General features: G+C 38.3%; 1 protein-coding gene across 2 annotated transcripts in view; it reads right to left on the bottom strand.

The window, feature by feature from the left end:
- The window catches only part of LOC120519151 (latent-transforming growth factor beta-binding protein 2-like), a 389,450-nt gene that overhangs the window by 118,340 nt on the left and 248,598 nt on the right, over nt 1–22,512 (bottom strand). The gene's annotated exons all lie outside the window — the stretch shown is intronic.

The following is a 22,512-nucleotide window of genomic DNA, read 5'->3' as shown; positions in this document are numbered from 1 at the left end:
AAATGTATTTTATTTTCAAACAAAAATGTTTTTAAATTAACTATGTATAATTTTACTGAATTCACATTAAAATGGCAACTCAATTCTTACATTAACTGAGTCATTTATCTATTTTCTAACCCTATACAGTATATTCTAAAACAAAAATGGTTGAGGGGAGTTATAAATTATGCCCACAGCACTAAACCAAGTAAAAGTCATCAGTCAAGCCAAATGATTATGTTTGGGATGTGGAAGGAAGCAGAAGTACCTGTAAAAACTGATTGGACTGAGACTCACAAATAGGAATTTGGAACTAAGACATTGGACTCATGAGAAATTGTGCCAAGGTAAATTCAAATTCAAATAGCAGAGATTATTCTTTATGCTTAAAATATACTCTCAAAGCAAATGTGATATTAAAAGATGTGCTTATAGATGAGAGCATTTAAGTAAATTAGTTTACTATATGTGAATAATTCTGTAGGCTCTTCACTTTTTCTTCTCTCCCTTATTTTGTGCAATGCACCTTACTATCTTTTTCTGTACACTTGTGTACATTACAAAAGATGGAATCTTAAATATACATCGAGTGAAGACTTATAAAAAATTAAGAAAACATTAATATATTGTGGGTTTATAAAAATGTCTAAATTAACAGTACAACCATGTTACCTATAAGCTATTCTTAATGAACACATTATTAATCACCTTAAATTGACCTTGCTGGAGCCCGGCTGGGACGCCCAGGAGGAGGAGAGGAGGGCTTGTGCCTCCTCCAGACCGCGAGGGGGCGTCCGTCCTGGTTATGTGGGGGGCCACGTGCCTATTTATCCCAGGAGCCCGGCACTTCCGCCACACCAGGAAGTGCCGGGGGGAAGACGACAAGGGTTACACGGACGGCTTCCGGATACGCAGCGGCACGTGTGGCCAAGACCAAGTGCCGGGAAGCAGCTGGAGCTCATCCGGGTTCCCATAAAAGGGGCCGCCTCCCTCCAGTCAATGGTGGAAGTCGGGAGGCAGTATTGACAGAGCTGGAGAGAGGACAGGAGGCGGCCAGGAACAAAGGCACAGAGACTGTGGGCCCTGGACTTTGGGGGATTCAGTGCCAGGGGCACTGGGGTTGTGTGAGTGCACGTGACTTTTTATATTGTAAATAGTGTAAATAAACAGTGTGTTGGGTACAAAAATGTTGTCCGTCTGTCTGTGCCGGGGCCAGCGTTCACAACCTTTAATGCAACTATAGCAGCAAAGCCCTGTCATTGTATGTACTAAAAACTGCTTAGCTTTAAAATGTAAATGTACATAAAAATAATAATAGCACATTTTACTGCACAAAGCACCATATTATCAGAAAAAAGAAAATTTTATTCAGTAATCTAGCTGTTTGTGAAGAAGGATAGCCAAGAGTTCAACAACAATTATGAATGGCACTGAATGGACAGCCCTGTCTGATTCTATGTTCTGAAGTAAAACAATCTGAATTTATAGTGTGTATATGAACAGGGACATCCGGGCTGGGATATAATAATTTAATCCAAGCATATGATATTGAGTCCTAAACCAAATCTGCATAATACGTTGAGCAGATACTCCCGTTCAACTCTAGCAAAAGTTTTTTCTGTTTTCAGACAGCAAGCAGAGCCAATGGAAGGGCAGATTCTTTGGAAGTATACGGTATACTAAACAGTTATTGGAGGCTTGATAATAGATACCTGTATTAAGTAATTGAATTTAAAAGACACCTTTTCAGAAAATTGTACTAAATAACCATATGGATCAGTGGCTTTTCCACTTTTTAGGGGCTTTGAAGCACCTTGGATCTTAGAGATGGCTGATTCAGTTCTTCTGAGTACAGTGTATTATCAGTTGCAGCATTTCTATTTTGTAGAAGAAATCACTTGCCATGTGCCTCACATTCTTTACACTCTGGCATGTAAAAAATCTTATAGCAGTCTTTAAATATGTTTTTTTTTGCATTCACCAAATACAGTTCAAATTGATATCGTTAATATCTACGACTGGATTCTAAAATTTCTTCTTGTGTACTGTAGTGTAAGTGTTGAGTTAAAGTCTTAATAACTTTTCCCAAGTTTATAATGAGAATGGTGGGATTTAACAGATAATTGCTCTGTTTGTCTCATGGCCAGACAACTTAATTCTGTTTGTAATGACAAACTTTTTTATAGTTTGCAGTACTAGGTGACCTTGCACACACTTAATTTGTTTTAAAAGTCACAGTAATTAGTTTGGATCTCCTTCTAGGTTTGTAATTTATTTTAATGTGAAAAATATGAAATAATCTATTCTATCAAATAATTTTTATTAAGTGTTTCCCCAGTATCCCCACAGATACCTCTGGAGAAACACCTGTATTTTTTAAATAGGAGGATAAGATTATTATCAGGAAGTGAATCAGTGCTCGTATTGACATTCAGACTTCAAAAGTTTTGTTGATCCAGAGGGAAGCTGGAAGCAGAGGTGAGGGGTGGTAAGGGAATTATTCTTGGGTGAATATGAATGGAAGATGGGAGAGAGAAGTGATGGATACAAGAATGAACATGGAGGATATGAACTTGGTAGGAAAAATGAAAAGGCAGAGAATGCATTTTAGAAATGGCACAGAAATTTCAAGTTGGTGTGAATGAACATCTGCTGCAGTCAGACAGATTACATTCTGGTGAGAAAATCCAACAACAGAAAGTTTGTAGTGTACTACAAAATAACAACCTGTGTGCAACACTACAGGTAATGGACTTGGAGATAAAAGGGAAAAGGTTGCTGACTGAATATTAACTCATATTGATTTATGAATCCACAGAATTTATTACAATCTCTTGTGAATTGTTCAGGTCGGGGTGTGCGTGGTTTGTAAATAGGTGGTGGACCCACAGGGACATTGCTTAAATTATCTAAGGTTGATGGACGGAAGTGACTTCAGCAATTGATTGTTGTGCAGAGGTTGTGAGATTAGTAATGTGTTCTTTCATTACTTTTTGTTCATTTGGAGGTATTTAATTTATTAAGAAAATCTCTCTTTATCTTAGGGTTGCTCATGATCCTTCTTTATGTCATGCCATTATGTTGCAGGTGTGGTGGCTGGAGCCTTGCCTAGCTAGTATAGAATGCAAGACTGGAACAAACCCTGGATAGGGCACCAGGTCATAAATACACACACACACAAACGCACAGCTACACAACCACACACTAGAGTCAGTTAGCTTTGCCAATTCAACTAACCTGCATGTCTTTAGACATTGAGAGGAAATCGAATCACCTGAAAGAAGCCCATGCAGACACAGTGAGAACATACCAACTCGATGCAAGGAGGTCTTATTACTACAACGAGCAGTGCTACCACTGTACCACCATGCCACACTCCCTCTTTAATTTCTGGGCAATACTATTAACAAATTAAGATAAATGTCAAAACCAAGAGAGCAGTCAGGAGTGTGCAATGGCTGAAACCAGAAGGACAACAAAACCAGATGCCAACTTTAAGGGAATACTATATTAACAAATTATATTTTTTAGATTTTGTTGTGATTTATAGTGATGGGCAAAAAATAAACTCACATTTTCACAAAGAACAGAGATAACAATACACTGTGTGCACAATTATTAGGCAAGTTGTATTTTTGAGGATTAATTTTAATATGGAACAAACACAGTGCTATCAGTCAATCCAAAATGTTAATAAACCTGAAACCTGAATGTTTCACAACGGAAATGAGAGTGTGAACATCATCAGGGGAATACATATGTGCGCACAATTATTAGGCAACTATTAGTGTGCAGATTTATTATGCAACTAAAGGAAAAATGAAAATTTTCCCATCTCACTTGTTTATTTTCATCTGTTATAGTGAGAATAATAAACAAACACCTCAAAATTTACAAATAAACATCTCTGACATTTCAAAAAAAAATCAATCAATCAATCAATGACCAATATAGCCACCCTTCTTTCCAATAACAGTCATAAGCCTTTCCATTCATGGAGTCTGTCAGTTTCTTGATCTGTTGACGATCAGCTTTTTGTAGAGCAGTGACTACAGCCTCCCAGACACTCTTCAGAGAGGTGTATTGTTTTTCTCCCCCGTAAATCTAGCGTTTAAGAAGTGCCCACAAGTTCTCGATAGGGTTTAGGTCAGATGAGGAAGGGGGGCCATGTCATTATTCCTTCATCTTTAAGGCCTTTACTGGCTGGCCACGCAGTGGAGAACTTCGATGCAAGTGATGGAGCATTGGCCTGCATAAAAATCATGGTCTTTTTCCTGTATCACTGTTTGAAGAAAGTGTCTTCGAAAAACTGGCAGTAGGTTTGGGAGTTGATTTTGAGTTCATCTTCAATGCAAAAAGGTCCAACTAGCTCATCTTTAAAAATACCAGCTCATACCAGTACCCCACCTCCACATTGGAGTGGAGCTCTGTGCCCATTACTGATCCACAGGTCCATCCATCTGGTCCATCAAGAGTCACTCTCATCTCATCGGTCCATAAAACCTTTGAAAAAAATCTGTCTTCAGATATTTCTTGGCCCAGTTTTGACGTTTCAACTTATGTTTCTTGTTCAGTGGTGGTTGGGTTTCAGCTCTCCTTACCTTGGCCATGTCTTTGAGCACTGAACACCTTGTACTTCTGGGCACTCCAGGTAGGTTGCAGCTCTGGAATATGAAAGTACTGGAGGATAATGGGTTCCTGGTAGCTTCACGTTTGATTCTTCTCAAATCTTTGGCAGCTAATTTGCGTCTTTTGTTCTCAACACGTTTCTTGCGACCCTGTTGACTATTTGCAACAAAATGTTTGATGGTTCTGTGATCACACACCAATATCTTAGCAATTCCAAAGGTGCTGCATCCCTCTGAAAGACTTTTTACAATTTTTGACTTTTCAGAGTCAGTTAAATCTCTTTTTTGGCCCATTTTGCCTGAGGAAAACTAGCTGCCTAATAATTCTGCACACCTTGATATAGGGTGTTGATCTCCTTAGGCCACACCCTCCCTCATTACACAAATACACATCACCTGACGTGCTTAAATCCAATAAGCATTCAAGTTAATACAGCTTGGAGTTGGAATATACGCATAAAAATGATGATATGGTCAAAATACTCACTTGCCTAATAATTGTGCACACAGTGTATATCTGATAGTATAGGTGTCTATGGCAAGCAATAACAAAAAGTCCATGAAACAATCTCACATTACTTGTGTCACATAACCACATGTCAAGTCATCCAGTTGTATGCTCATAATATGCAAAACATATGTATTTTGCGCTAAAATATAGTTAAATTAAAATTCTCCAAAGACTGAAAACAGGCCACAAACAGGCAGTCCATTCACAAGGGATTTGTGGAAGACCTGCCTCGTTCATTGGTCAGATGTCCAGTCCTAATCTCGTAAGTTGTTGTCCAGTAATAGTTCCAAACATCAGGAACGCTCTTCTCCACATGAGTGTTTTAACAGATACTGTGGAACTAAAAAAAGAAGCTAAAAATTGGGCTGTTAATTGGAAATAAACTAGAATGCACTGCAATCACTTAAAACTGTTCTGGCTTATTTAGGACCATTTTTTCACTCATATGATTAGCCTTTTTTCTGTTTTTTGTATCCAGTTAATATTTCAACATTCTGTTCAGTTTTAGGGTATTAAAACAATGAACTACAATCATGTTTTCAACATTATGTTTAGATCAAATGTATGTCTGATGGATTCTCCTCTACCGATTATGGCTCCAATGTGTTCTCTATAAATTTTACAATTAGATTATTCACTGAACATTCTGTGTCTCCCTGCGTGCGTTATGCCTGATTCTGCCAGGATAGACTCTGGACACCCATGATTTCAGAATTAAATTAGGCAGACTCAGATGTACACATGGGGTTTAAACAGCATTTTTGTAAAGGCCATGTGACTGTGACCTCTACAGGAGACAATGTATTAAATAAAGACTGATTTTGTGGGTTGGTCATCTGTGTGCCCTGTGATGGACTGGCACTGTATTTACTAATGGTGTTTGCCATACAGCAATGGCACTAGATAGGCACTGTGTTCCCACAGTCTTAAACATTTATTCATTTCAGGAAATAGATGGATGGATGGGTGGATCGATTCTGAATACTTTTGGTTTTTCAAGAACCCTTTACAAAAGGTGAATAGGTTATTTGAGTATACTGTGAGTTTAATCAGGCAAATGTGCTTCCTGAACAATGCAATTAAGCCATTTAAGGTCACTTATCCTGGATGCATCCCGACATACTGTATGATGTTTAGAAATGATCTTTTTGCCTTTTTCCTTTTAGAACTCTCAAGTCAGGTAAATGAAATATGACACATGTGTTTTTCTACAACTTTCTTTCTCCTATAAGCCATCTTAAATCAGTCCTTCAGTGACCAGATTACTGCTCAGAAATATAATCTGTATTGTAAATCAACAAGAAGACCACAAGGGAAAACAGAAAGAAAATGATGAAACAAGAGAACAAAATACTGAATATAAAAGAGAAAAAAAGTTTGTGTGTTGATTCAAATATTAGTATCTTGAAGCCTCGCATTACAAAGTTTAATTAAAACTCAACACATTTTGTATAAAACCATCACAGAGATGCATTTTTCCATTATTTCCCTTAAAATTTACTTTGAATAATATGTATTTGCTTCCTAGGAAAAAAAATGTATATAAAGACATTTAAAGTCTATGCATGAAATCAAGTTTGCTTTTTTAATTTAACAAGAGACATACATGACTGACTGTAATGATCTGGGCTCATTAAAAAAAATATGTGGCATTAGGACATATTTTGTCATGGATTTTTAGCCTTTTGGGGTTTTTTAACATGTAGAATCTGTCTAAATCAGATGAAAGCTAGAATAACATTTGGACTTGTTAAAATTTGTTAGTGTCACTGAAGAAACTGTATAAAAGTCAGTATCGCACAGTTCAATGTTGTCCAAGTTTCTGGATACAAGCAGAAATCTCTGCATGTGCTGCCACTTCGCTATCACTTTTTCCATAAATGAGTCAGCAGGGCTACTGACTTCCTCCTTCTTGTCCGCTACTCCATTACACTCCTGTCATCTATTTCAGTTCTACTTCTCGTAATCGCCAGAGGCCACTGGAAACACCTGTCCCACTCGACCCTTATGTTGCTCCCGCTTAAATAACCTGGGATCCGACAGGATGTTTTAGAGAGTTTGCTGTCAAGGAAACTGCAGGTACTTGGCCCCATGTGACTGATACGTTCTTCAGTCTGCTGGCTGCTACAGTAATAATTATAGCAATATAAAAGAGGCAGAATATACATAGTATTAAATATGCAATTCAAGCGACCAGGCAAAAATCCAGCACTGGAACTTTTTTTTGTTCTCATCTGGTTCGGTTAAATCTTGTGAGGATAAAAAATCTTTCAAAAACCACTGCTAATAAAATGAAAGATGAAACAGAGAGAACAATATCTGCATATAATGAAAAATCTGCATTAACCAAATGTTGAAATAAGGATTGAAAATAAAATAAAGAACAAAAGGAAAGCAGTACTAAAATTAACAAAAAACTGTGAACTTGAACCTGAAGAACATAAAGAAACCAGGAGTTTTAGCATCAAGAGAGCCTCTGTGAAGTGGTGTAAGGTACAAACTGAGATTTGGAAGACCACCTGTAAAGGACTCATGTAGATGGTCAGAATTCACTAAAACGCAAAAATATATTATAATAAATGTTATAATTAATATTATATAAAACAATATAATTTTATTAATAGTAATCCAACAGTTGTATCGTGTCTGAGTTTTTTGTGAGTCAAGGTTGGTGATGTTTAAAAATTGCTGCCTCCCAGATTTCCTGCCATAGTTCTCCTGAATAGTAGAGCTAGCTCTAAACTCTGTCACACTCTGCTCTCCAAGAGGAAAGATGTGAAGGCTTCTTCATATGCTTAAGGCCGTGATTGAGAGCCTTGACATTCCAGCTAACAGAATTTATTGAATGGTGCATATTAACCTGCCTTTGTATTTTTGGTGTTATTTGTCAGAGTTAAAACAGAAAGATGAGAACCTTTCAAATTATGGCTTTGGCCACTAATAACAGATTTGTCCTTGATGGCATAAAAGGAGATAATTATAATTTCTGTAATAATTCTCTGAACTCTGATATACATGTAATTTATTTTAATGTTAAGAAACATATTATTAGTAGATTTAGTTAAGTGTGCTATAAATATTGAATATCAACCCATTTTTAAATCCACTTAGTCCTTGAAAGGGTCAAAACATTACCCTCTCAGCTTTGGATGTAACACAGGACCAAAACCTTGATAATATGCCTATCCATCAGAAAGGAAAGTCACTAACTTTGGCCAAGTCATATTTGCAAATTTATCTAACATACACATCTTTGAGATGTGGGAGTAAATTGTAAAAATGTCAGTGAACAGAGGAAGAATGTGCAAACTCCATAAAGTCTATGAGTGGGATTATGAATAAACCTTACAGCTATGAGGCAACTGAACTTATTCCTGGGCTATGATGCTGGCCACTTTTGCAATATATTTTAATTATTTTAAATGCGTCAGATATCATTCTTTTATTCAAACATTCCATCTAACCATATTTTCATGTTTTTCAAGTTTCTTTAAGAAATAATGTCTGATTATTAGTATATACAGTTAAACACAAATTGTAGACAAACGTAATATTTAGCACTGATTTAAAAGAATTGATTTAGACAGACAGACAGACAGATAGATAGATAGATAGATAGATAGATAGATAGATAGATAGATAGATAGATAGATAGATAGATAGATAGATAGATAGATAGGAAAACAGTTCAGAATTTATTGGTGTAATATATTTCCTAAGGATTTTTCAGTAGAGGGATTTGTAAACTAATTCCTATTTTTCAAACTGTTTGCAATTAATGCTTACAACATTGTGTGACCTGTACACGGTGACATGTAATATTACATTGCCTTGCTTAGAAGTGACAAACATGACTAAGTTTGTTATTTTTAAAAATGATATGATCTCTTGTTGCTGCCTCTTCAATTAGTTAGCTTTACACACAATTATTTCAACATTCTCATACTTTATAGATTCCTCTTAAGAACCTCATCATTGGCTTACATCTGTGTGCAAGTGAACTATTACTTCTTCCTTTCTTTTCTGCACTTCTTATGAAGAAAACAACATTTTGTTGATACAAGCCATTTCTTTTAGAAAAATAAAACCTAGTTGTGGTTTAATCCCACATTTTTACATTTAATATTCTATATTAAAAAAAGCTTTCCAAGCTCAAAAACTTTAAGGCAGCTGGTTATAGGTATGCTAGTAAATGAGGGGTTATTTTACCAACGAGATACACTTAACTGTCAAACCGAACTCAAACAGAGCTCCATTTCTTCAATAAATCATTGCCCCATTCAATTTTAATTAAGAATTTTTTACACAGTTCATGCTGAGAAACACACCTTGGCAAAATGAATCCAAGTTCAAGCTGTCTCAGACTTGAGAGTTCCTCACTTGTGGGGACCTGCCCACTGACCCAAATAATATAACATCTATGATTCCTTCAAGTGTGCCTCTTCCTGTGACAGGGCATACTGAAACAGGGAAAGTTTATCCTTGATTCATCATGACCCAGACGGCGCACAGCAAGACAGAGGAAAGAAAACATGTTCATCTGGACGGATTGAAGTATGAGAACAATGACACTGCCCTGCTGTGTGTCTAAAACACCGTCTGGCAGGCAGACTTTAGGTAAACACACAGTGACAAGAGAGCCAAATCCAAAGGAAAAGGAAGAAATCTTTATTATTGCATCTTAAGTATTGCAGCTGGTATTATCATGTATTAATAATAACCTTTATCATTATAGTCATTTGCACTCTGCTTATCCTAAAGACAGGCCAGGGAAAAAAAATCACTGGCCAGTGTAGCCTATCTTCATAAACTTCTTCCAACACCTCTTTGGGAATTCTCAGACAATCCTAGCACAGCTGAGAGATACAGTATAATCCCTGTAGCCTGTCCTGGGTTTGCCTCTCAGGTTTCTGTCATTGGATCATGCCTTGAACGACTACCGTGGAGAAAATAATAGAACCTCGTAACTAAACACCCAAACCACCTCAGAAGGCTCCTGTTCAACCTATAAAACAATGGCTGTACTCTGGGATCCTCTTGTATTGTTGAGCTTGTTAGTTATGGGGATTAAGCATGGCGACTCAGCAGTGCAATGTAGGGACCTTATTTTGTCCACTTGTTTTCACAATCTCATTGTTTAAGTCACTACGTAGAGTTCATGACCATTGGTGAGGATGGGGATGTAGACAGGTAAATCAAAAGCTTAGTTCAGAAATTTAACTTCTGGTTCACCACCACAATCTAGTATAGCATCTACAAAGCTATGGCAGCTGTACTGATTTTTTGGTGAATTTCAAGATCACATCTTCTGTAACTTACAGAAGTTACAGGTCAGACTCTAAGTCTTGACATGATCCTGAGGTACTTGAACTCTTATACTTGGAGCAGCCAGTCACCTCTTAATCAGAAGAAAACAGCTATTGTTTTCAATGAGACAATCATGATTATCAGATTTAGAGGGGCTAATTCTCATCCCAGTCACATCGCACAGCATTCCCAACAGCAAAATCACAAAACCCTTCCATGACTTCAAACCAAATTTCCATGACACTATTTTTGCCCTTTCATGAATAATAATATGACAATAATGCAAATGTGACACTGTGCAGCACACTTTTTATGGTATATTTGTTTCTTGTTTAAATTTTTTTCTGATTAAAACTCTTTCAGGGCTGATGGTGACTTTTGTCATAAGGAGGAGTTGAAGATAATCGGTAATCAGCTGTAAACTGTGACAAAACCAGCCGTTACATTTTAGTTAAACTCTCTTTGGTAGACGGAAAGTTAGCTTCATTGCTTTCGAACGAGATTTCCTGCACTTGTGTGTAGCAAGGCGCAGACAATGGCAAAAATGGCAATGACATCTGGCGAGAGATCAAAGTGAATGTGTAAAGCAAAATACTCCGTGGATGACGTTTTGCCTGTTCTCTCTGAATTGGACTAAGACTTGTTGGACTCTGATTTTGATACAAGTGATCGAAAACGAATATGAAGATTTGCAGATTGGTCCTTAGCTAATCGTGGTGCTGAATAGGTTCATGTAGCTGACACAGCCTATGGCACTGTTCACCTGGGAGGACTGCCACTTAACAATGATAAGAGGTAGAAACCAGATTGCAATCCACTATGACCGTGACTGCTGCCCCGTGCAGCCATGTGAACATAGCCTGGCAGCTTGCCTGCCACACATTCTTGGCAAACTGGCAGCCACAGCATGCAGCAACAGACATTTTATGTTGACTTCTATGTGAAGCCATACAATGTTTTTTGGAAAAAATATTCAGCCCTCAACACAGACTTTTTTCTATATGAATAACATCTGATAAACTGAACATGGAAATTGTTACATTAACATCACAAGGTGTCATTTGTGAATCACATCATACCATACCATACGATGCAAAATTTTAACCTGCTTAATCCTGAGTAAGGTCAAGGAGTTGCTGGAGCTTATCCCAGCAAACACAGGGCTCAAGACAGGTGCAATCCTTTGGACATGGTGTCAATTGATTATTGCCTTATATAAATCTTCTTCTCTTCAGTTTACTTCTAGATGCCATTCAAATATACATTTCCTCTTTTTCCATGCAATGGACACTGTCTGATTTTATAAGTCTATTTGCTTTGTCTGTGTTGACAGCTTAGTAATCTGCAGTATGCGCAAGTGCTTTTGCATTTTCCTGCACTAAGACTTTCTTCTTTTTCAGCTTCTAATGTTCAAGCATGACGCTCTTCATCTTTAAGGTAATTGTCTTTCTTTCCTTCTGTCATTTCTTTTCATAAAAGTAGGCACAATACTTCTATCTACGGCCTGTAGCTGACAACAGAAGCTTTTTTGTAACCTGAAAATTGTGCATTCAATCAACTGCCCTGATGATGTCAACAACAATTTTCCATGCAACCAGTGACTTCTCCTTCAGATTCTCAATTGCATCACCTTATTTAAAGAGAACCCTCCTCTGACACTTGCCTATCTATCAGACATAACGAGCAGTACCTTCACTACATCATACAGTCTTTTGAAATGTGCTTTGGAATCCACAGTTCCATGGAACACAGTATCCAGTCTTTCTGGCTTTAGGTTATAGTCAGGTCTGCTGTGCTCACCACAAAATTACAACATACTCTGAACTTGCTTAGTACATTGTCACACACTGACTCAGTCATGTGATGCAGGACACTCTTTATTTTCTGGGAACGCTACTCCTTGTTTAAGGGCATTGTTCAATTTCCCAGATTGTGCAGAAGTCTGAGGAGAAGGCGGTTTACTGGAGTCTTCCTAAGAAACTTAACCAGGAACGCAACCCAGACATTTTACATTCCAATCATATCACATGCTCCTGTCTCTGTGAGAATTTATTTTTAGCCCAAAACTGACTAAAGACCCCCTTTGTCCCAGATCCACTGTCTACCAGTGAAACATCCTTATGCAAAATTTTCTCCTTTGAAATGACCTGAAATAACTTCAATTTATGAGGTTTGAGGTTTCTTTCAAGGCCTTTTCCTTAATAGGAAGACAGGGTTCATTTTAGGTTATTAATATTATTAAATGACAAAAAATATACGTATCATTTTCCAAATGTAATGGACATTTGATATTTTTTTCAAAACATATAACATTTTTTTTAGGATTTTCACGACCATGAGAACATTGCTTATACTCTGTTGAGAATATTTCCAGTGCACGCTGGAGATCACAGAGAAAGGAGACGAAGACGACAACATTATCTTCAAAAAACAGAGACGACACCCTTAAGTTTCCAAATTGGTCACTGAAAATCATGAACAGTATAGGAGACAAGAGTCCAATTCCCAGACTGAACAGGCTTGACCTAACACCAAATATACTGGCACAACTCTTACTATTCTAATATAGAGAACAAATCATATGTAGCAGAAGCCATTGAACTCAACCATCTTGAAGCAAATCTAAAAGATAAGAGTACTTGGTCACAATTTTTCAAAATCAACAAAGCACATGTAGGAAGATTAGCAAATTCCCATAAACCCTTAAACATCTATGCAAGGACATACAGTTGGTACTCTGTTTTGCATTCAGGATAGAATCCAAACTTTCCCAACTGGATCTGAGATTCAACTATCAGGCAGAATCTCTCATCCTGGACCCCTGCATGGACTTTCCCAGGAAAGGCTGAGACATAAAATCCACCAAAAAATGTAACATACCCCCTTTTGTCTACTTTCTTTTCAAATGAGGATGATCACTCCATTCTGCCAGTCCCAAGGCACTATCTCCACCTTCCATGCAACACTGAAGTGGACTGTTATCTAATACACTACCACAATATCCAGTACTTTGACCATTCCTCCAGTATTGAGGTGTTGCTCCACAAAGCTTTTTCAAAATAGGTCTAATTAGGCTATGTGGGTCACTCAGCTACCATGCACTCTCTGGTGAGCTCATCTCTATGGCTTGCTGGAGCTCCTGGATTGAGTCCCATTATCACTCTTGTAAGTGAGGTTTTCTTTAATTTATTTGAAACATCATTAATGTTGTATGTCTATATCTGGTCCCTTCCCTTAGACCAGAAGGTATACAATAACAGAGCTGGAAAAAATTAAATGGGCTTAGACCTCAGTAGAATAATCTCAAATTTTTTCACCCACAAATGGAAGAATCTTTAGTCCATCCTCAGCTGTAACCAAATTTAAATTCACTCACTGTTCAAAAAGGTCACACTAGAGCTAATCTCCCAATGTGAGAACCCACATAAAAAATGAAGATTCCCCACTCAATTTAATGTTGTAGCTAAAGACCAAACGATCTTCCTGGCAAAGATCTAATTTTTTAGTCAAAGATGAAAAAAGCTGTAAATATGTTAACAACTTTACTAGAACGACTGGCTAGATTATATGATACAGAAATGCTGATTTTGCACAGTAATATTTCAAGAGGTTTATGTAAAAATGACTGCTGTTTCCCATCTCGCACTCTTGTTGCACGCTTGTTTTTGTTTAATTTTATGTCATATGTTTTGCACAAAATGATAAAACTATGCCTTCAACTAGGCAGTATTTTGGCATACTTAACTATGTCTAATTGCCTTAGAAATGTTTTTAGAGGAAACACGCTTGAAGGGTTTGCTTTTCCGTCAGTGAGTTTCAGAGTCTTTGTGGTTTTATCAGTTTTTCTTTGTTTTCTTTATTGTTTTGTCAGCATCAGTCTCTCCAAAACAGTTCAACCACAATAAGAAAGTATCTGAACTATAATAAAAGTGAATAAGAGTGAAAAATCCAAGGGGAGAAAAGTAAAGGAGATAGCGATATTCCCTAACAGAGCTCAAAATGCTTCCATTAACACAATGGAGCCTAGTGCATAAACTACTAAGAATCTGACAAGAGCTTGTAACACCCAGCCAAGGACCACAGAGCAGGACATGAGTACATTCTTACAATAACTAGCTCCAAACAATGGAAAATAAAAGCACAGCATATGATAAAGAGTCAGAGTAAACAGTCAATAACCAGCTTGTGCAAGTGTGAGGAACAGTGCTGCATCTGTGATAATATTAGCACTACTAATACTAAACAAAAAAGAAAATAAAAGAAACAAACAATTAAGAAAATTAAGAGAAAAAGAGATGACGTGACTGATGAACTTAAAATTTTAATTTGTTGACCTGATGTAGCACTTCTCTAGCTACTCAAAGTGCTTGACACTTGGATTTTTTAGTTCCTTTTACAAAGGCCTTTTAGTTTCCTAGCTTAGTTTGCTTATTTATCATGAACAGAATCCAATAAATCTCCTTTGGTACAATTTAACAAAAATAACCCAGCAACACATTTTATCCATATAAATTTGTATTATTTAAAGTATTTATGTGCCTATTGGTCATGACAGACTGCTTCTGCCAAAGTTTATTAATGAAATGTAAGATCATGATAGGTGAAAGAGAAGCCCAGTTTTATCAGAGAGATAAACACCACTGTTTCTGTGAAAATCACGTAATGAGCAATAGTGATGATAAAAAACTGAAAATGAACTCTAAAATTTCAAGTTTATTGTTATGTGCACATAGTTTCAATAAAATGCATTACTGTATTATTATTATTATTATTATATATACTGTATATAATGATAGAAAATATATATTTGCAAGTGTTTTACACAGACTATTTTAACTCTGATGGTTAATATCAAAACTGCTCTTCCATTACTTCCCATTTTCAACCCACATAAAAGAGGCTGTCATCAGGAAGTCGATTAAACTGGGTACTTCTTGGGAATAGAAACAGAGAGAGACAGAGAGAGAGAGACGGAGTTGGGGGACAACACCTCAATGCCTGAGGATTGGCCTCGAAGCCAGAGTTGACTTGGGAACATCACCTGACAGGGACGCAATAATATGGAAGGATGGGGGACAGCAATATATTCAGGTTATTGTCTCCCACAATACGCTAGATGGAAGCATCTCTGGATATCAGTACCCATTCAGGCACCAGCAGGGAATGGCAGGAACTGTAATCTGGTAGTGCAGCCCTGCTGGGGTCCATGGGTGCAGGGAGTAACATTCCCTACTATTTGCACTTCTGTATGACCAGGAAATGCTTCCAACAGGGGAAGCCCTGGCACCAGAACTACTTCAAGGTCCTCCATAAAGGAGACTGAACTGCCTTGACCAGGCGAGATTGAGCCAGGAGTAGAGATAGGCAACACTTGACTGGAGGAGTAGCAGTGTGGTAGAAATAGAGAGAGAAAGAGAAGGAGAAGAGAAGAAACACTCTGTTTAATCACTGTGTATAAGATATTTTTAAAATAAAACCCCTTTATTTGAACATGGGACTGTGTTTGTGTGTTGTGTTTGGGGGTCAGTGGCTCTCTCTAGCCTTCACTATATACATATACATATATATATATATATATACATATATATATATAAACTAGGGGGTTCGCCCCTGCTTGCTTCACTCACCAACCCCCCTGGCCTGTGCTACGCACCAGCCACTTTGCGTCTCAGCCACTTGCATTATGAAGAGGGGGGCTGAATGCACCTCAAGGAGACGCGGTTGCTCCTCTGAAAACCCCTCTTAAAGAGTGATACAATGGGAAACAAATACAGTTTTATTGTTACCTTCTCTTTGCTTGATCAGCTGCTGGCTTACTGCTGCTGCCCTGCCACGTGATCTGCATCTCGCGCAGCACTTCGAACATTTAAAAGCCTGTACAGCAGCTGTCCTACTCTTTGGCTTTTATTTCCAGCCCCGGGTGTGGTTAAATCTCTTGGCATAAAGTCTCCTCTCATGGGATATGAGTTCTTGATATTTTTTAGTTTATTATTTAAAAACAGAACAAGAATATGAAAGTCTAACATCATCACATTAAAGTTTGATAAATTCTGAAAAGAATGATACTAAACATATATATGTAGGTTTTAAAATAAGCCCGATTTAAAGCGTGACATAAAATAATTGCACTTTTAGGCTTAGGATTTTATATATATATATATATATATATATATATATATATATATATATATATATAGAGTGGAGCCGACCCAGACACAGACAGGCGGACATGTTGTTAAATACCACCACACGTTTATTATTTACACTATATACAAAGATTATGTCACTCAGACATAGTCCTGTGCACACCACAAACCCCAATATACAGTCCTGACCACTCAATGCCTTTCTTCGGGCCGCCTCCACACTCCTCTTCTGCCTCATCCTACTTCCACCCGACTCTAGTGCTGAATGAATGGAGACGGCCCCTTTTATACAGTCCCCGGATGAGCCTCAGGTGTTCCCAGCATTCCTCCTCTGGCCACACCCCACGTGGCGGAAGTGCCGGCAGTCCTCCCGGCAGCTCTCCAGGTGCCGTCCTAAATCTTCCCCCCAGCACTTCCTGGTGTGGCGGAAGTGCTGGGTTAACAGGTCCCCAAGGCATTGGGGCACCTCCTGGCGGTGACCACGGGCCCCTACAGGGTGGAGCTTCCATGCCCTGTACCCGTGGCCCCAGAGCAACCAGGAACGCGGCCCCCACGTGATCCAGGGTGGGCTCTGACCCTCTTCCGGTCCCTCACGGCATCCCGGCCGGGTCGTTGCCCCTGGCATCCCTGACTATATATATATATATATATATATATACTGCTCAAAAGAATTAAAGGAACACTTTTTAATCAGAGTATAGCATGAAGTCAATGAAACTTATGGGATATTAATCTGGTCAGTTAAGTAGCAGAGGGGGTTGTTAATCAGTTTCAGCTGCTGTGGTGTTAATGAAATTAACAACAGATGCACTAGAGGGGCAACAATGAGATGACCCCCAAAACAAGAATGGTTTAACAGGTGGAGGCCACTGACATTTTTCCCTCCTCATCTTTTCTGACTGTTTCTTCACTAGTTTTGCATTTGGCTACAGTCAGTGTCACTAACAGTAACATGAGGTGATACCTGGACCCTACAGAGGTTGCACAGGTAGTCCAACTTCTCCAGGATGGCACATCAATACGTGTCATTGCCAGAAGGTTTGCTGTGTCTCCCTGCACAGTCTTAAGGGCATGGAGGAGATTCTAGGAGACAAGCAGTTACTCTAGGAGAGCTGGAGAGGGCCATAGAAGGTCCATAACCCATCAGCAGGACCAGTATCTGCTCCTTTGGGCAAGGAGGAACAGGATGAGCACTGCCAGAGCCCTACAAAATGACCTCCAGCAGGCCACTGGTGTGAATGTCTCTGACCAAACAACCAGAAAGACTTCATGAGGGTGACCCAAGGACCCCATGTCCTCTAATGGGCCTTCAGCTCACTGCCCAGCAGCATGCAGCTTGATTGGCATTCGCCATAGACTACCAGAATTGGCAGATGCACCACTGGTGCCCTGTGCTTTTTACAGATGAGAGCAGGTTCACTCTGAGCACGTGACAGAAGTGAAAGGGTCTGGAGAAGCCATGGAGAACATTATGCTGCCTGTAACATCATTCAGCATGAGCAGTTTGGTGGTGGGTTAATGATTGTCTGCGGAGGCATATCCATGGAGGGTCACACAGACCGCTACAGGCTTGACAAAGGCACCTTGGCTGCCATTAGGTATCAGGATGAAATCCTTGGACCCATTGTCAGACCCTATGCTGGTACAGTGGCTCCTGGTGCACGACAATTTCTGGCCTCATGTGGTGAGAGTATGCAGGCAGTTCCTGGAGGATGAAGGAATTGATACCATTGACTGGCCACCACACTTTCCTGACCTAAATCCAATAGAACACCTCTGGGACATTATGTTTTGGTCCATCCAATGCCACCAGGCTGCACCTCAGACTGTCCAGGAGCTCAGTGATGCCCTGGTCCAGATCTGGGAGGAGATCCCCACAACACCATCTGTCATCTCATTAGAAGCATGCACCGATGTTGTCAGGCATGTATACAAGAACACAGGGGCCATACAAAGTGCTGCGTACAATTTTGAGTTGCTGCAATTAAATTTTGGCAAAATGGACTAGCCTGCCACATTATTTTTTCACTCTGATTTTTGGGGCGTCTTTGAATTCAGGGCTCTGTAGGTTGATCATTTTCATTTCCATCAAACGATGTGACATCCTTTCGTTCCTAACACATTACCCAGTCTATATCAGTATAGATATCCAGGAGGATTTCTTTTTCCCATTGAGATCTGATGTGTTTTCAAAGTGTTCCTTTAATTTTTTTGAGCAGTTTATATATATATATATATATATATATGGCTTTCTAAGTTTTATATACAATATGCTCTGAACAGAAGGCAGCTTGGTGCTGGTTATATTCTGTGCTGCCTTCATTACTCTTTGCTGTGCTTTATGTTGTTGAGCTGAGCGGGTGTTGTGCCAGGATGTGATGTAGCCAGTGAGGATGGACTCCACCGTACACCTATAGAAATTAGCACCAGGCGATAGAGAAAGGCGAGTGCCCTCATATATGAGAAAGTAGAGGCACTAGTGAGCCATTGTCCCATCAGCAGTCAAGAGAGTATTTTCATCTTAGATCTGGAGGGAAGATTTACTTTTGTTCACTATTAAACTGAAAATGAAACAGTCTCCTGCGGTGGGCTGGCGCCCTGTCCAGGGCTATGTTCCTCCCTTGTGCCCTGTGCTTGCTGGGATTGGCTCCGGCAGACCCACGTGACCCTGTGTTAGGATATAGCAGGTTGGAAAACGACTGACTGACTGATACAGTCTAATGTTCTAGCAACCTGTATGCAAAAAATATTGTAATACTGATCAAGAGTGTAGCCTGTTAGGGGTCAATCTCAGAGAGATGAACCCCCACTGACAATTGCAGAGTATCTTCTCATGTCACTTTGGCTTTCAGGTGAAGGTAGACCTTGTCTGTGTAGAGGATGTCCTGGAATGGAATCTTACAGGAGCAGTGATGGGACAATATGATGATTCTGTTTTTTTCTCATCACTAAGTTATAATTATAATCGACTATGGCTGGATAACGGAGTAAAAACTCTAATTTCTGCAGAATAGAGACTGAGTATTAACTTTACAGAGCACAAAATGCAGTCTGAACTTCTATGGAAACAGTATAAAGTATTTTTTACCACTTTTTAAATTTTTAACCATAGCTAACTTCTCTGTTTGAATTCTTCAGTTGTGCTTATGCAACATGTAAAAAAGATACATCTGCCATAGCATGCTTTGGGTTAAGGTAGTGTAGTGGCTAATGCTGGTATGTCTCCTCCCCAGAAGACTGTCTTTGAATGAAGACGCCGTCATTGTGGAGATTGCCTTCTTTCTGGGTCTGCATGGGTTTTTACTTTCACAATCCAAAGCCACACAGGATTGGTCAACAGGCATCTCTGGCTTGGCAATAGCGTGCCATTTGACACATTTTCACAAATAACACATATAAATAAAAGATGTCAGTTTTTAATTTATAAGAAATTTACAGTCCTTTCTGAAAACACATTTTTACTTTATTATTATCTGTTATTGAGTGTACTGTAGATTGATTGGCAAGAATGTTAATTGTATATCCATTTAAAATTAGATTTACAACACTATATAGTGAACAGAAAGAGAAGGGGTCTGAATACTTTCTGAATACACTGTAGTTCATGTTATTATCGATATATTTATGGCTGTCACACCAATACAGATTCAAGGTGCTTGGCAATAAAGTGACATTAAATCAAACAAGCACTTGTCAATGAAGTTGTTAGCCTAAGCCTAAGAATAAAAACAACCTATGTCGCTGGTTTATACATTATAAATGGGAGCCTTAAAGAACACAAGGAAAGAAGAAGATAGACTGAGAGTGGGTGTGCAAGGTCATGAAGTGGTAGCAAAATTTTACACAAAGTTAACAGGGTAAACTATAGAAATACATAGAGAAACAGTAAGACAAGGCAAGATTATAGAGAGTGTTGATAATCAAGTGAAGGTTTACCAGTAGGTAAGATGTAATTAATTGAAATTATAGATTACTCGCTTGATGAATTTGAAAAGAGTTAGTGGATCTCAGGTTCATGTGGCCATGAATTTTCTGAACTGTCTTTATTCATCTCATGGTGGGAGTTTGAAGTTATACAGCAGGAAAGAAAAGAATGAAAAGACAATTTACTTATAGTTGACAAATACAGTACAGCATTATTTATGCACTGGACATGTGAGCATGTAAAAGGAAATCTATGTTAAAATGTATTCTACACAGATGGTATCTTAGCCTGGAATAATACCAGATACACAGTCTATGAGACAGCAATGGCATCTTGCTGCACCAATGTGCCATCAGAAACTAACGAAGAGTAAGGAAGAGTAAAGAAGAGAATATGACCTTTATGCAAAAAAACACTCATGGCTTGTTTTTATCAACTCCAACTAAAGTTCCAACCTATGCATTTTGTAAGTCAAAAGACAAAACGGCACATGCTGTCTCGAGAAACAAATAAAATGGCTTTTGTCCAGTAAGAGGGAAGCAACCAAAACATAAAATGTGAGGGCATTTTATTCAGAACATCTGACAGTGTATTTCGCCTCTTCAGATGCTCACACGTAAATGACATTCAGTCAGGCCTGTATTACAATGCTCATCTACTGCAATCGTGTCAGATACACTCCAGTAAAAGCTCACAAATTATTTTCTTCTTAGCCGATTACTGATCCAGATAAAATAACTCTTAAATACTGCAAGTATTTCTTCTGAGCTTCTTCTAATAATGAGCTGTTTTTCTCCAGAAACTTATGAAATACCCCACAGAGTCATCATCAGATGAAATATGTACTGACTGACAACTGAAAACACATGCCAGAAAATACACTGCAGGTGGTTTTATTCAGTTTTCAATAAAGCTTATTAAAACATATTGTAATCAAAAAGACAGGAGCATTAGTTACCACTGAGAAGAAACTGACTTTACAAATGAACTTAAATCTTTGGCACTACAAATGAACTGCTTTGAAGACCACTGTCTCTGAATCTCAGCAGTGTTCTTTATTCCCACATCTTCTATAAGCTTAGATGAACTGACAAAAAGGAAATTTAAAAACATCAGTTATTTGATCCACCAAGAGCTCTGACAAAATGAGTCTTCCCCTGTCCTAATTGTCAGAAAACCTAAGAGGCTTACAGTGTAAGGAAAGGGGATACCCAGACAAACTCTCTTATTCTCGAGTTTTTGTTTAGAATACCATTCAATTTATGATGAGTAAAAGTAAATTTATGGTCATACAACATACCGTAGACCTTAAATCATCAAAAAGGAAAACAACTGGGTTCTTCTAGTCATCATTTGATCTGCTTTGTTTCTTCTCTTTTTGTTTAATAGCTAGGATAACACAAAGTCATGAACATTTCTGTTTCTGTACTTTCCCTGACTATTAATCTTTGTTTTTGACTTTTTTTTTTATTTGGGTCTAACTAATTTTGAGACCTAGTCCTGGCAAACCACCATGCTTCTGATTGTTCATTTCAACCAAGTTCGTAATCACATGATAATTGCCTTTAATAATATTTGAAATGGCATGATTCAGACTTTTACATTGTTTTTAATTAACCTTCATGTGGAGTACTTCTGAGCTGTCAGCTGCGAACTGAACTTTCAGATGAGGCAATGACACCACAATATGCATGCAGAGAGGGTTGTGGAGTTGGTTTGCATAAGGACGAGACTGACTGTAATATTCAGTTCAGTTAAGTTTTCTCTAACAATACACAGCACTCTGCACAGAATCCAGGCTGAGTACAAGTACTGTTTGAATTATTCATAAAGCAAACCACATTTACAAACATAAATGCAAATTAATAATACCTTAGTCAGTCTCTTTGGTTATAATAATGCTCTATCACAAAAGTTTTCTCACTAACCTCATTTGACTGTCACTGTTTTCCTTGCCTACTTATATTGAACAAATATTTCAGTGACACAATATCGTCATGTACTACAAGCTGT

This window comes from Polypterus senegalus, chromosome 18 (assembly GCF_016835505.1).
Source record: "Polypterus senegalus isolate Bchr_013 chromosome 18, ASM1683550v1, whole genome shotgun sequence".
NCBI classification, from domain to species: domain Eukaryota; kingdom Metazoa; phylum Chordata; class Cladistia; order Polypteriformes; family Polypteridae; genus Polypterus; species Polypterus senegalus.
Note: the sequence above shows the minus strand (reverse complement) of the source record. Positions and strands in the feature narration are given on the sequence as shown.